General features: G+C 37.6%; 1 long non-coding RNA gene across 2 annotated transcripts in view; it reads left to right on the top strand.

Moving 5' to 3' along the window:
• LOC122552025 overlaps positions 1 to 13998 on the top strand; it is a 46138-nt gene extending 32140 nt beyond the window's left edge. Inside the window, exons 2-3 of one of the 2 annotated variants that reach the window (XR_006312268.1) lie at positions 13229 to 13343; positions 13572 to 13998. This is a non-coding gene — a long non-coding RNA (uncharacterized LOC122552025). Of the gene's footprint in view, positions 1 to 13197; positions 13344 to 13571 lie in introns of both variants that reach the window. The other variant, XR_006312267.1, reaches the window with a different exon arrangement.
• Positions 13999 to 15549: the final 1551 nt, after the last annotated feature.

The following is a 15549-nucleotide window of genomic DNA, read 5'->3' as shown; positions in this document are numbered from 1 at the left end:
CCATTCAGGGGAAGGTGAGCTCAATTGTACCCTTACCCCCACCACTCCCAGGTAATTACTACCAAGTGGATCTGCCAAATTGTGAAATTTACCAGCACCAACTATCTGCCTCCCTAACAAAAATCCAGCCTGAATTAAAAATAGATAATTGGGTAATTCCTTCCCTATTTTATTGGGGAGTTTCCACATTGCTTGTCTGGTGTTCTACTTTACAAGACTGACTATCCTTCAAAAGAACTTTATTGGTTCTTAAGACTCTTTATGATAATTTCCTGAAACTGTGAAACGTGTTATAATCTTTCTTTGGATAGATTTCTGCCAAGAATGAAATGCAATAATTGCTGTAATTTTGAATGAAATGAAATTTAGTTCAATTGGCAAATTAACAAAAAATGGACTATTCATGCCATAAAGGTCTTTTCAATTGCTAAATTATGATGTGAGTAGCTTTAAATAGACTCCTTGAATTAAAACATGGTACAATTACGTGTTGCCATATTAGACTTCTCTCAATAGCCTCAGTACAAAGCTTTTGCATCAGTCTTAATGGCGATCATGTTCATTAATCACAATTTTTTAAGGTATCCTTGCACTGATACATGGCTGCTTTTGTAGCTATAGCATTCATTAGGTTGCCATAGAGACTATAAGCGCACATAAACATGCATATGGAGGTAATATAAGTTGTAATGAAATGTGAGCTGTATCTGTAAAATAATATGATACCGTCCATACAGTTACTTCACTTCAGTTTATATCACCTTATTAAGCAAATGTTTCCTTGCAGATTTTTTTGACTACAACAATAGACATATTTCATCCAGATATTGGTTACTTTATTGAGATTAGACATTTAAAGAGATGTTTCTTTGCTCAGATATTCAACAGCTGAGTTCAAACCCACAAGTCAGATTTGTATCCTCCAGAAAATTCTAAGTGATAAATCAACAATCAGTGAAATTTCATTTATTAGTCACTAAATACGATAAGATTCTTAGATCTATTCTCACACAGCAAGAGTCGATTATACAGCCATTTCTCCCAATTATTGAATATGAATAGAAACAAATTTCTTTGAATTACAAAGAAGTGGAAAATGAGGTTAACCATTAGTTACCTACCTGTAAGTGACCTTGTCATTGGAACTAATGGTTTATAAATAACCTAAGAAAGAAACAATACAAGTGAAAAACTGATCAGAGATTGAGTTAATGCTAAGTTTTTATTACTCCTACTGTGATATTGTAACTTCTTAAATACATTGGATGGACATATTTTTAACAGCCTCACAGGATGTTTTGTATTTGATTTGCACAAACAACTGTTAAATTATTTTTGTATTTGTGAGGAGATGAATAAATGAGATCATCAATCCTTCGAGGCTGGGATCAGGAGAAAGGCTATTACATTTCAGAAGATGTTAAAACGTCTTTTGCCCTCTGGCTTATTTTATCTGCACTGTTTGCAGTTGGTGAAAGCCAGTGGTGCCTGGAATACTGGAGCAGCTCAGGGAATGGTGGCTTTGAGAGTAAATAACAGCAGAGCTGCAGTTTGTGCCATATATCCCAACATCGGTGCAACATTGAGAAGGCAGTGTCTTTGATTAAAGCCGACAGTTTCAGCAAGGACGGGCCTGCACCTTCTGTTCTTGCCTCTAGCTCTGGCCCCACAGCAGACTGCCAACAGGGCACTGTTCTGCCAGTTGTAATTTTAATTGGCCATCTGGGGAAAGAACAAACCACTGACTAGAGATTAATCAGTAAATTAACCCAGCCATAATACACATATCCCAGTGGACTGCAGACAGCTCCAGGCTGGGAGCAGCTTGGGATGTTGGAGGACTTGTATTGAAATGCTGTTTTTCAGAATATCATGTGACTGAACATCTTCTCAGTGTCCTGAATTTCCCTTTAGAGTGACCTTGATGGTGACCCTGATTTGTATGACAGTCACTGGGAGGTTTCTTTTACAGTGTCAAAACACAGATGGCACAGGTACTAGCATTGCTGGAGATAATGTTGAAGAATCAGTGAGAATGACAACTTTCCTCTAGTGGATAAATCTCTTGACAAACTAAAGCTCCAATGGGAAGAAAGAGTTTCTCTTTGACCCATGCAGCACATATATGAGGAAAGGGTGTGTTGTGGAGGGTAGGAGGAGCATGTGGAGTGGGAGGTTTAAACCAATTTACTTGACAAAAATAGATCATTGTTAACTTAATGACATATATTCTGCATCAAATGATCTTAGTGAGGATTACTGAAAATTAGCAGTTGCATGAAAATAAATATTGATAATATATTTCACAAGCCTTGTAAATCGATGTTTTACTTAAGGAAAACAGGTAAGTTTAAATAAATAGAGTCACAGATATCATTTTATGTGAAATCTGAATTAGAAAATCTGTTTCTTAACAGATGTGAATTAGTCAATCACTTGAAACCGATGTTATGAAATCTACTTTTGGCAAAGTGCTTTTATTTCAGGATATTTTTATTTGCTCTCAGCAAGTGGAGAATGCTATATGTGTAGCTTATGAGAAAGTTGGGGATTGTTCCATGGCAATTTATTCTAAAACTGGGTCGTTTGCTTAGTCACTTTGAAGGACAAGTAAAGCATGCTCTGTTAATGGGTTTAGAATTGGTTGCTCTTTACTCACCTCCTATGCATAAATCTTCTAGGGCAGTGCTGCAGCCAGGCTCCTGGCCCATTTCTCTCTCATTCTTCCTATTGCTCTCCAGGGTCAACAGCTCAACCAGGATATTGGGTTTGGGTAATGATGGGAAAATCTGTTATAGAGATCACCACTGATTCTCCTCTCTCTGGTCATCTATTTGTTGAAGTCACAATTCAGTTCAGTTGATGTAGTCTTCTGGTCTCCTGAGCCCTTTAATACTGTTTTCTACCTCTTTGAATGTCGTGTCAGTCATCCCATTGTAGCATAACATTTATTTTCCTAGGGACATTTAACAGACATATCCCTCTCTCCCAAGAGTTCACAATGCATACCTAATGATGTCTGATCCAGATAATGTATCTTGAATCACATCAAAATCAGGTTACTACACAAGAGCTCTAACTGCATAGGGAAAGGATCAAGGAAATCCAAGCATTAATCACATATTCTGAAATCAGAACTTTGATTTGGTGGTAGTTCATATGGCTACATTCATTGAATCAATCTGAAGATTTCATATGGACTAAAACCAGATTACAAAACCTGCTATCATTAGCAATACTGTGCTTAACGAGTTTTCCTTACCAACAAAATGCTTCTTCTAACTCTTTGATTAATTTATAACTCTTGCCTCTGGTCAGAAGATTGCACTTCTATGCCCAATTGAGAATTTTACATCGAGTTTGAGATGACACTTCAATGTAGTACTGTCAGACCTGCATTGCAAAGATTGCTGCTTTGCAAATGAGCAAATGGACTGCAATTAAAGTTCCCAATGGTCTAGGTAGAAAAAAAGAGTTATGGATTTGATCTATGCCCCAGTCAACAGTCCTCTTCAGCCAACAGTGACATCGAAATTTAGATTAACTGGTCATCTGTTGTGTTTACAATTTGAACTTTGGCTGTCTTATTGTTAGGTTTCACCAAATAACAACAGTAATTTCACTTCAAAAAAAGTTCATAAATTATGAAGCACTTTGAGACCACATGATAAGACAGTTTATAAACCTATGCTTCTTAGGGGTGAATCTTATTATTTTTGCAAAGTGTCAATTTTATCAAGTTCAATGGAGGGTTGTCAAGGCCCAGCATGTTTTTCTTTTGCATCAAACATGTTTCTTCCCAAACATGCCACATTAACTATCAACACTAATTGCATTTGACAATGTCCCTCATGGTAGTCCGGATCAGAAGACTAAGTCACATGGGATCCATGGTGTGTTTGTAAGTTGGATTCAAAATTGGCTTGGTCATATCAGACAGAGGATATTTGTGGAGGGGTGTTTTTCTGACTGGAGGTCTATGACTGGTGGTGTTCTGCAAAGATCAGTGCTGGGACCTCGGTTTCTAATATATAAATGATTTGGATGAAAATATAGGTGGTCTGATGAGTAAAGTTCTGGATGACACAAAAATTTTGATGTTGTGAATAGTGAGAAAGATGTCAAAAGATACAGCATAGATCAGTTGAAAAGATGGGTGGCGAAACAGCAGATAGCATTTAATCTGGACAAATATGAGGAGATGCATTTTGAAAGTTGAAATGAATGAGGAAAGTATATAGTAAATGGCAAGACTCTTAGGAGAATTGATATACAGAGGGGTCTTAGGGTGCTAGTCTATAGCTCCCGTAAAGTGGCAACGCAAGTAGATAAGGTGGTAAAGACAGCATATGGCATGCTTGCCTTCATTATGAGAGGCATGACTAGGTTGGATAGTCAGTGTTTTTCCCAGAAAGGAAATATCAAATACTAGGGGGCATAGGTTTTAGGTGAGAAATGAAGATTAAAAGAGGTGTGCGAGACAGGTTTTTTTTACACAGATAGTGGTTGGTGCCTGTAGCGTGCAGCCAGGGGAGATGGTGGAAACAGATATGATAGCAACATTTCAGAGGCATTTAGGCACATACAGGCACAGAATTGAGGGTTATGAACCATGTGCAGGCAGATGAGATTAGTTTAGAATGGCATCATGGTAGGCCAAAGGGCCTGTTCTTGTGCTGTACTGTTCTAGGTTCTCTGTTTCACTCTGTCCGCTGATTTTCCTATTTGCTGGACCCAGAACCACTCACCACTTCCAGGATATTCCAAAATGGAACAACATCCCTGGCACCAGTGCCATGTTGTAAAAACGAGGTAAAAACAATGACTGCAGATGCTGGAAACCAGATTCTGGATCAGTGGTGCTGGAAGAGCACAGCAATTCAGGCAGCATCCGAAAAGCTTCGAAATCGACGTTTCGGGCAAAAGCCCTTCATCAGGAATAAAGCCAGGTTAGTCTAATGCTGCCCTACACCAATCCTGACATTTCTCATGCGTGGCAGAGAATTGAAAATTGGTACCCACTTTGCAGACAGGAACCTGGAGTTTGTGACACAGAGGCAGGAGTTCCTCTTTCACCCATGACTGGTGGAACAGACTATAACAACAGACCATGACATCCTGAACTGAAGTTGTCACCCGGTCAAAGCATTCTCAACTATCTGGCAAAATGCCCAGCAATGTAGGAATAAGGTCAATGACCCTCTCCTCTCTACCAGCCTAAGTGCCACCATCTTCTCTCCAATTCCTCACACTTCTCTACTTCTGCTACTGTACCCACACCCAACCAGGCCTCGTACTCTACCACTGTCACTTTGCCAGCAACATCATCCTCACTCACTCTCACCCACCCTAACTCCAATACCACTAACTATTTGGTGCTTACTTTTGGTGCTGGTGGGGAGATGTCCCAAGTAATGAATAGGCAGCACAGAATGAATGCTGTGCTACCTACTCTTTACTTGGGACATCTTCCCACCAGCACCAAAAGTAACAGCGATGCCGCCCACTTTCATTTCCCTTAATATCTGCCTGTCTCTCATTTCAGGAGGAAATTAGTTCTCAAAAGGGTAAAAAGAATTAAGCTGGGCGATGGTTTTCCTGACATTCAGTTACTCCTCACTTATGAGAGGATCTTACTCCCACCTCCCCAAGCACCTGACTAACTTTGTTTAAGTGTCTGAACTAGTAGCTTGATTTACTGTGCCAGGGCCCCTGACAGAAGGCCATCTCACTTGACTTATCTGAAGATTGCTGATGATTATGACAAGGTTCCTGGCAAATTGTCTGTACTAAATGGCACATCAATACAGTAGTACTGTGAGCCTGCTATCTCTGGCGGAGGGACAAAGTACAAAATGGCAAGGCAGGGCATGGCAGGGTTGCTGTGGGTATCCAGGTAGGCTCAAAATGAGTGAGTACTATAACAGTGAATGAACAGCCCACAGGTACAGCCTGGCCCATGTCCATGAGCTGAGTGCTTGCCCATGAGTGCACAGTGTCCTTGCTGTAGCATAACAATTAATTGCAGTTGCAACCTGAGGTGCAGCATCGTGGAGGAGAAGCATCCTGAAAATGGATCGAAAGTGTGCCTTGAGGGTTCGTAGTGATTGACACGTGTCAAATGCCAATATCCATGGATGTGGTGTACTTTTGCCCAAGCGACATTGGTGCCAGGGTCCAACACAGAGGTGTTTTAGATCAAGTGGCAAGCTGGAGTCACCAGTTACTAACTCTGACTTCTTTATGAGAATTGTCAAGATCTAGATTACCTGTGGTAGATGGTAAGATAGATAATTGCAGATTAATAAAGTGAGATTGGCTCTTAATAATGTTGTTAACAAGCAATAACATCTCCCTCCCGGAGGTAACTTGCCACCAACAAGTGAGAATCTTTGTTAATGTTCAGAACTTAGTTAAATATGCTATCAGTTGCTTCCGACATGGAGAAAACCTTCTGTAGACTTTGTGCATGATTCTTCCGGATTTCTCGCTGTAACCCATGTCATTTAAAGCCCTATAAGATTCCACATTTAATTAGTCTTTGCAAGAAATTCAGCTGCTCATAAAGGGCCTGATTTCTTGCTTGTCCTCAGAGAAGCTGTTATTTTTAACTCATCTGTGAGTCCTTATTTCTGACACAACAAGGCTGAATGACTACATCTCTTTCTTCAGTTATTAATAATTGCTTTTCTGGCCTGCTGTGAGGACATGAGCCTATCACAATATATGCCTGCTATATTATATTGAATTAGTTCTATAAATCAGAAATACTTATTACTTTGGATGGAAAGTTCACAATTCATTTCCTGTAAGTTGCAATCTACCTGATAACATTCAAATTTTATGATACAAAACACAACTCATCAGCACTTGCTTGATACAGGAATGTCCTCACTAAATGTGCCAAGTTCAGCTGCATTGATAAACAAAGGTGCACTGAACTCAGGATAAAATGTCCACTGCATAATTATCTGCATCAGATCCAGAACTGGATGCATGCTGGCAAACATTTTATATCAATATATGATATGATTTTGTAAATCAATTGGATTAGACTAGCAGGACACAGACAATAAGAAGAACTAATTGAATAATTTGGAAATGAATCACAGTTTTCGCAGGTACAAATTATGTTGTGGTCCTCAATCAGGTATGAAGATGCTGCACTGCCTGCCCTGACTAATATTGCATCGATTTCCAACCTTAAATCTGCAGCAGTGTTATGTCATGCTGTGTAGTAAAGTCTACTGGGGATTAAACTGAGACTGACAACTCATTTCAGTGCTGACCTGCAGAAGTAATCACTAAATTTCTATTCTAAACAATTATTTGTGTTTAAACTCTGGAATTAGAACTGACAATGAGTGATTTTAGTCATAGCGTTCTAAAATATAAGCAAAAACTAGAAACAAACAAATACATTTATGGAACTACAATATTTATAAATAAATGACATTTGTAGATTTTAATCACATGGTATCAAGTAATTATGGAAAGCAGGATAACTAAAGTTTTACTCCTTGCAAGCAACTCAATTTTTCACATTTGAATGTTTGTTCACTCTCAGGAAGACCACCAGACAAAGAAGCACAGGCAAATCTATAATAAATCAGACATCGTCACATTTCAACAATGAAGACAATAAATTCATTTAATTCACTCCTTTCTTGAAAATCCCTAACGAATGAAGAGCACTTAAAACAGAATGGCTGTAAACCAATTTCTGCATTTAAAAATCAAATTGTGATGTAATCAATCATATTGAACACTGTTAAGAGATTAACGTAAAACAAAATATACAGAAAACCCAAGGGATTTGTTCTCATGAGTTAAATCCCAAATGAACCAGCATTTTCACTGTTTTGACAGTTTTTTAATGAAAATAAAGCATTAAAATGGGTAAATCCCATTACACTACAGGTTTGCACTACAAAATCATAAAAGCCATATAAAATATTATTATCAGAAGCTCAGCAGTCGAACAATAAAGGTCTACACATGTTGTTCATATGACGTGATGTAGAACAACTATACTGGACATGTTTTTGATTAAGTTATGGGTAAATAGGAGAGATGGAATATTGTTGTGAACAGTGAGTTAATCAAATTGCTTAGATTTTATTGTATGCTGCTCTATTGGGTTGCTGGCCAACTCATCCAAGCATGGTTAAAAAGATACGTACTCCAGATGGTTCCAAATCAACTATTATACATGAGCTTTGACCTCATATTATATATCATTTTAACTCAAATTCATATATATATTATATATATATATATATATAAAATGCCAATGATACTTTCATGCATTTAGATTAGGGAATATGCAGAAAATACAGTATTTTTGAGAAACATCCTTTGCTGAAGATTAACAATTTGTGCAAACACGTCAGCAATCATTTTGTCTTCAACCAAGAGCAAACCTATAATGGGTGCACTGTGCATCACAACCTACTCAAATAACACTAAGTAAGCACCAGGGCCTTCTTTCAATTGATTTCACAACAGTTTGCAATATATTAACAGAAATTGAAGAAGGTACTCTCTGCAGACTAAAGTACCTGAGGTGAGCAGTGATGAATGAGATAATATGGCCTGTTATTGAATAACTCATTGAAGTCTGATCCTAAATTGTGGTTAATTATTAATCCACAACAATTCACGCTTTCTTCTAAATCTATTATAAGCTGATTAATTTTCATGAGTATTAAAGATCTATTATTCTTACAGCATACAGCTTTGATTACTCAGTATTCAATTGTTCTAAAACGCATCAAAATATTCAGCCCCAGATTTGGTCTCTTGTCTAGGTCATTATTGACAATTATAACAAATGAAATATTCCCAACATTCAGTGTAAAGATAAAATGATATATTTCTAATCTAGCTAAATTTCTGTAAACTTACACAAGCCCGTAAAATAATTCAGAGACTGATGATTCCGTCAATTGAAATTTATAGTGAAACATAGAGCTGAAAAGGAATTTGACCAACAGAAGGTACCTGATCCAATTCTACCTGTTCTTTTCAGATGTCTTATCAAAAAACAACCTAAAGTTATTAGAATTACTGTGTGAAATGCAATTTTTTTTTCTCCAGAAATGCAGTTCAGCGTGTGTAGCAGCTACCTCACTTTGTGCACTTAAGGATCTTCTATTGTCATGTGTCTCTCGCAATCTCCCTACACACCATGTATATGGACTGGATGGATTAAACCTTGTCCTAGACACTCTGACTGACTGATGAAGATACTTGAATGGCAGATTTTCTCTCTCACGATTGTAGTAATGACTATTGTGCACAGTTGCCAAATAATCTCAGAATTTTGCAAGTATGAAACAATTTCATGGAAGACAAGCAGGAGGCTAGAAGAACGGAGCAAGCCAGGCAGCATCAGGAGGTGGAGAAGTCAATGTTTCGGGTGTAACCGTTCTACAGGACTACGGGTGGGTGTAAGGGGAGCTGCAAATAAAGAGGGGGTTGGAGGAGGGTTTTGAGTAGGGAGAGGGGTGGGGAGAGGGCCAGGGTAGTGAGGTATGGATAGGTGAACCCAGGTAGAACCTATGTTGTCATCATATCACTTTAAGAATGATTACAAAGTCAAAATTAAAATATTAACACAAAGGAAAGGTGCCGCTGAGGAAGGAGGCTCCTTCATAATGTTAAAAATATCACCTGCTGGTAAGAAGATCCTTGGTCACACTCTCATCTAAGCAGGAGAAGAATCCTATAATTCTATGCATCAGTATTCACAAAGGAGAAGGACATGGTGGATGGTGAGTCTCGGGAGAGTTATGTTGATATTATAGGGCATGTCAGTATAAAAAAGAAAGAGATATTGGGTGTTTTGAAAAACATTAACATAGAGAAGTCTGCAGGACCAGATGGACATGTTTTAGAATGTTGATGCAGGAAAAGGAGGGAATTGCTGGGGCCTTGTACAAAATCTTTGTTTCCTCTTTAGTGACAGAGGTACCAGAACTCCTCTTTCTTTAAGGGAAATGTGGAAAATTACAGGCTGGTAAGCCTTACTTCTGTGGTTAGAAATTATTGGAGAAGACATTTAGGGTTAGGATTTACTCATATATGAAAAAATATGGACTTATCAGAGATAGCATGGCTTTGTTGCGGGGAAGGTCATGTCTCATAAACTTGATTGAGTTTTGAGGAAGTGACAAAAGTGATTGATGAGGGTAGGGCAGTATATATTTTCTATATGGACTTTAGCAAGGTCTTTGACAAGGTGCCTCATGGCAGGCTGATACAAAAGTTGAAGTCATACGTGATTAACGGTGAGCTGGTAAGATAGATTCAGAACTGACAAGATCATAGAAGATAGATAGTATCAGTGGAAAAGTGCTTTTCTGCATAATTCTATGCATCAGTATTCAAAAAAGAGAAGGACATGGTGGATGGTGAGTGTTGAGTGTTGGTGCAGTCTTGGTGGGCCGAAGGGCCTGTTCCTGTGCTATATTGTTCTTTGTTCTGTAAATCAATAATCCACAAGCAAAGTTTAACTGCACTAACTGATTTTCTTTCTTCCTATTTTTAGACAACAGCTCTCTGCACTGATGAAATTAAGATTGAGAACTGAGTGATGTGGGAGTTGGGAGGGATATGTTGATATTTTAGGACATGGTGGTGTTGGGGAGAGATTAGTGCTGAGATCCCTGTTATTTGTAATATATGTGTACATATTTTTGGAGGAGAATGTAGATGGTCTGATTAGTAAATTTGTGGATGACACAAAGATTGGGGGAGCTGCAGACAGTGATAAGGATTTCCAGAAGATACAGTAGGATACAGGATCAAAACTTAGGCAGAAAAAAGGCAGATGGAGATTAATCCAGAAAAATGTGAGATGATGGAGGAGGGAAGTAGACAGTAAATGGCAGAACCCTGAGAAACATCAACATAATACGGATCTGGACTCACAGTTTCCTGAAAGTGGCAACACAAGTAGTTAAGGAGTCAAAGGCATATGGCAGGCTTGCCTTCATTGGTTGGGGAATAGAGTATAAAAATTGGCAAGTCATATTGCCTCTGTAAAGAACTTTACTTAGGCCCCATTTGATCATTTATATGCAGTTCTGGTCACCACACCACCAGAAGGATGTGGAGGCTTTGGAGATGGTACAAAAATGATTTACCAGGATATTAAAATCAAAGAATGAGGAGTGACCTGATAGAAGTTTAGAAAATTATGAGAAGCATGGATAGAATGGATAGTCGGGGTTTTTTTCCCCAGGGTAAAAATGTCAATTACTAGGATACATAGGTTTAAATGAGATGTGAGAGGCAACTTTTTTACATAGATCATATTAAGTGCCTGGAATGTGCTGCCAGAGGAAGTAGTGGAGGCGCATACAATAACAATCTTTAAGAGGCAACTTGACAAATATATGAATAGGCAGGGAATAGAGGTACATAGACCATGTCAAGGCAAAAGGTCTTTAGTTTAGAAAGGCACTATGTATTGGTGTGGTCTTGGTGGGCCGAAGGGCCTGTTCCTATTGTATTGTTCTTTGTTCTGTAAATCAATAATCCACAAGCAAAGTTTAACTGCACTAACTGATTTTCTTTCTTCCTATTTTTAGACAACAGCTCTCTGCACTGATTGAGAACTGAGTGATGTGGGAGCTGGGAACATGTGATCCAGCCTCATTGTCATGATGTGCTATTAATATTATCTTCATATTATGATATTCCTTCTTGCCCAAAAAGACAGTTGTGTGATCAGCTTCAAAACTTTAGTAGGCATTAATCTTGAGCAAACCAACAATTTTTCTTTTCTTCTTGTTCCTGTTTAATGCCTTTTCCTGTTGATGAAGCTGAGATTGTGAATGGACATTAGAGTCAGACTTTATCACTTTATTTAATGCTAAAATAAGTTTTCAAATAAGGTGATCTAGTTGTCCAATGGTAACAACTCTTTGAGATAAAATACTTCTCAAAAATGTGTCTGATCAAATATGAAGAGGCAATCTGTTGATATTTCACAAAAACAGAATATCTATTGCACTACCACTGATCTGAATGAGTGTTAAGCACACATTTCTTTTGTTGTGCCAACAATGTTAACCAAGTTATCTGTATCATTTATCAAATCAGGAAGGATAAGTGACATTAACCAGGGAAATATTGGTATGTTATACAGTTAGCCATTCAAACAATAATTACATGGTCAGTAGATTATATTAATTTTACTTAAGTAGTGTTTGCTTCTAATTTCTAAGAGCTGAGCATAAGATTTCCTGTAAGTGTTTAATGTAATACTGCCATGGAGTACATAATAATAGCAGGGGGAAAAGCTACATTTTATATATTACTTTTAATAAAAGTAAATAAATACCTTAAAGTGAGTAGAGAATATTTCTTTCAATTTAAATATGTAAACATATTGACCTAAAGGTTCATGTGTACTTAATTTTATTTTTAAGCAACATTTAGGAACAATTTAATTCACAATGCTACATACAGGCACTATCAGCCAATGGCACCTTGCACTTGAATCTTCACATGGTGATTTTTTTGTTTGGACACTGCAGGGTCTGTTACTGTTCTCTACTATTTCTACCACATCTGGTCACAGAAGAGTCGCTCTGTCGCCCTGCAGCTTGCTAATGAGATACCCCATTTAATTAATACCATAAGAATTTTAATTCTGACTGAATCAATTTAATGTGATGTGATTTTGTCAGCTCTATTCCCCAAGTAAAAAAGTGAGCCTGATGCTTATTACATACATCATTTCACGGGCTCTGCATTCCCTGCTGACTTAAACAAATTCTAATTAAGACTAATTAAAGCATCATTTATGAAAGCGCTTGTGATAGTTATGCAAACATTCTGGGTGGGTATGCTTTGCATAATAATTATCCTAGTTAAAATTACCAACAGAACCTTGGTAATTAGTTCTGAATTTAGCCACTTTCAGTACTTCTAAGCTGAAAATAAGTTAAAGCATAAACCATTAAAGAATTTTTATTAAAAAGGAAACAAAAATTAAATCTAGTAAATTTCAAATTCAGAAATAGATTATTTAACTTACTCTCTAAAAGTAACAAATAGCAAGACAATTAGACAGGGATAGAATCATATAAATGCTCTATATATTGCATCTGAACATGTCGCAGTTTATAAGAAAATGTCATTAATAATCCATTCACCAAAATAATCATTTCATTACCTATTTAGCAATTCACATGATGCGAATGTTTGTTCAAAGATTATTAGCTATCAATGGCGAATGACCAGCAAAGATTTTCCCATCACAAACTTGGAAACCTGTTTACAGCGATCAAGCAGTTACAGCTTTCAAACAAATTTTTATGAATATACAGGTGCGTCCTGCTCCTACAATCATTCCTTCAATGATTATAAGCTACTGTACAGTATGCCATTTCATTTGTGAAATTTTCAATGTACATGTTAAAAATGGACTTGAATCCATTTATTTAGGTCTTTTCCTATTCATTTCTAAAAGCATAATTTTTAATATTTTCCAGTAAGTTAAGATATAAACAGCTATTAAATATATTTCTGGTCTTTTTGAAATGTTTCTGGTGTAGAGACATGAGATGAATCTAATAAAGGAGAAGATATGTCGGCCAGCTGGAGAGCTGGCAAGAGACCAGCACTGCCTAGTCCAGGGAAAGTTCACCAAACGTAATGGTAATCAAGCATTTGCGAAGCCAACCAGCAGGTTTTCAATTGGAATGAAGATCCTGGGAGTGGAAGTCCCATCCACTGAGACTTTCCAGTTTCCAGTAAAATGGAAAGGGAGGTAGTAACAAAAACTGTCAAAGGTATCTTAAAGAAGTTGAATAAATCCAGCAAAGACTTGTACAAGAGAAACCTTGAGTGGAGAAATGCTCCAACTGAAAGCATGGGAAGTAGACCAGCCAAATGACTAATGCCACATTGCATCCAAACGACTTTTGCAACAGTGAGAATATTACTGAAGGCAGAAGTACCACCAGAATTGAGTGACAAAAGCCAAATTTTACTTGTTAATGTGAATGTATCACTGCCAGAGATGTCAACATGGGTGACCTTGTCAGAGTGTGAACATCCAACATTTTAAATAAGAGAAAGCCCATATGACAACTTGGGACCTGTGTAGAGTAATTTCCACCCCGATCAAACATGGTGTGCATGAACAATAAGATATATCATCACAACTACAGACCTAGACATACAACTCAATAAGCTATTCTTCCATTACAGCTGGTCTGGAAGATGTTATCTCACCATTTATACTGAAGCAATTGAGTGTTGAACAGATCCTAGAAGATTAAAGAAGGTTTTATCATGTCTTGGACATCATTCTGGTGAATATCATTCTGAAATAGGTAAGAATGTGAGACTAACATAGCATTTGCTAAAGAGAGTTTTAGATGTCCTGGAGTTCAGCCTGAAAGACAGAATGAAGAGTTGAAAAGAGGAAAACAATCAAAAAAGACAAAAAAACTCCTACATATTGAAATAGTAACATGGTTAAAGATTAAAAGAAAACCTGGAAAACTAGAGCATGCATACATCCAAAGGATGTCAGAAAAACGTTGAAGAGGTCTTACTACCCATATCAACCATTGAAACCATTTTACTTTAAAGATCTTTAATACCCTCAATGCAAAGGATGATTATTGAAGCTGGATTAAAGCAACAGTTTTCTAACTACTGATCTGCTGATCTGTGGTTGTGGAGACATGATGGAAGAAGCCATTGTAGACCATGATCAGGATCCAGTGCGACTGCTAGAAATACCCTGCCAGAAAAACCTGAAGCTGGATGAGAAAAGATACAATTGAAGATGTCTGAAGCTAAATCCTCAAGGCCTGTACTGAGAGCAAAAGGACTTCATTCAAACCATGATATGGTCAGAGCTAGAGGAGAGATGCAGCAACCAACAGTTGTGAATATAGTACAGCTATTTGTTCACTGTTTAGCAAAGTCCTTGCCTAATTTGTTATTAAAACATGAACATTTCTACCAGCTCACTGCTAAGGATATTCATTGGTACTAGGGCACAGAACAAGAAGCAAGTTTCATTGAAATCACAAAACTAGCAACAACAGCTTGAAATGTCTGAGAGTTCATCAACCCAACTGAAACATGGGTAGAATCTTACCTGAGTAGTGAGGGCTATGGTGATATGTATGACAGAATCAGATGAGAAGTATGATAATATTGATATAATTTCATTCCATCTTTTATGCTTTTCACAAGTATCATGGTGAGATTCACAACCGGTTGTGGCATGTTGCTAATTGATGGTGATTAATGTTTACTAAATTCCCTCTTATTGTCCAACTTCATATTTTAAATATTCTACATGCAATCTTAGCAAAGTCACCAAAATAACTAGTCATTTCAAAAACCTGACATGGAAATCAGAGCAGGTCCTTGGTGGATTTAACTCTCCACTTCCTCCAAACAACATTTACATTGCCTATGACCAACAGCAGTGCAGGGCATGATCCATGGGCACCAGCTGCAAGTACCATTCCTCCATAGACAATGGTAACTTGCATTCAGTAACGCCTT

Source organism: Chiloscyllium plagiosum, chromosome 7 (genome assembly GCF_004010195.1).
Source record: "Chiloscyllium plagiosum isolate BGI_BamShark_2017 chromosome 7, ASM401019v2, whole genome shotgun sequence".
Classification (NCBI taxonomy): Eukaryota; Metazoa; Chordata; class Chondrichthyes; order Orectolobiformes; family Hemiscylliidae; genus Chiloscyllium; species Chiloscyllium plagiosum.
Note: the sequence above shows the minus strand (reverse complement) of the source record. Positions and strands in the feature narration are given on the sequence as shown.